This window comes from Myotis davidii, unplaced genomic scaffold, assembly GCF_000327345.1.
Source record: "Myotis davidii unplaced genomic scaffold, ASM32734v1 scaffold327, whole genome shotgun sequence".
Lineage (NCBI taxonomy): Eukaryota > Metazoa > Chordata > Mammalia > Chiroptera > Vespertilionidae > Myotis > Myotis davidii.
In genome coordinates, this window is record NW_006298628.1 from 5,183,537 (window position 1) to 5,184,800 (window position 1,264).

The window sequence follows — 1,264 nt, forward strand, 5'->3', positions numbered from 1 at the left end:
GGCACAGGTTCCTGCTTCCAGATCTGGCTGACTATAAAGGCTTCTCACTCTTGATGCAGAAGATGGAAGGTATGCACGTGCATGTGCGTGCATGGGTGCGTGTGTGCACAAGTGCATGCATAAGTGGGAGTGAGCTGAACTAGGGATATGTCCCGCTTCAGTGTTCACCGGGTGTCAAATCTGATGCTGTGGAGGACAGAGCATCTCTCCTGGGGCACATTTTGGCTCTCCTCCATCTTCTGGTCAACCCTGGGGTGCCTCATCCACTGTTCATCTGTGAGCTCAGCACATAGTTGGTGAATGAATGAATGAGCATGTGAGTGACACTCTCCCTTCTCCTCCCCATCTGGTTCCCTCCTCCTGGCTTGTCTCCTTTTCCCAGAGGCCTGTTCCAAGCCAAGCTCCACTTGCCCTCCTTGGCAAGATCCGGCTGGAGAGGGGTAAAGGCTGAGCTGCCTTCCACAAAACAGAGTTATAATACAATTCCTGGCTGGCTCCAAGGGCCCAGAGTCAGGAAGAAGATCTGCTTTGCTGTGGGCTGAGGGCCAAGCCTGGTCAGCCCTGGGACTGTCGGGGTGGGAACATGGCTGGGGGAGGAGTAGGGGTGCTATGGATTGAGCTTTGTCCCCCAGATTCACATGTTGAAGCCCTAACCCACAGTGTGACTGTATTTGGAGATAGGACTTTAAGAGGTAATTAAGGTTAACCTGGGTCCTAATATGGGTTCCTAATCTGATAGGATTGGTGACTTTATAAGAAGAAGGGAGAGATCTCTCTCCAGGACACACACTGAGGAAATGCTGTGTGAACAGTGAGAAGGTGGCCTTCTACAAGCCAAGAAGAGAGCTCTCACCAGAACCCAGAAAACAAATATCTGTTGTTTAAGCCACCCAGTCAATGGCATTTTGTTATGATAGCCTGAGTAGACTAATACCAGGGGAAATGGGTAGAGTAATCTTGGTTACAGGTCCTTGCTGTTCATCACTTTGAATATTTCTTGTCACTCCCTTCTGGCCTGCATAATTTCTGCTGAGAAATCAGCTGACAGTTGTATGGGCATTCCCTTGTAGGTAACTAACTGCATTTCTCTTACTCCTTTTAAGATTTTCTTTTCGTCTTTAACCCTTGGCATTTTAATTATGATGGGTCTTGGTGTGGTCCTCAGTGAGCAACAAAGCCCCACTGAAGCAAGTCGTGCTCCATAGGGGTATCTTCTGCACAGCAGCTCTTCCACTATAGACACAGCTGGTCCTCACAACCAATT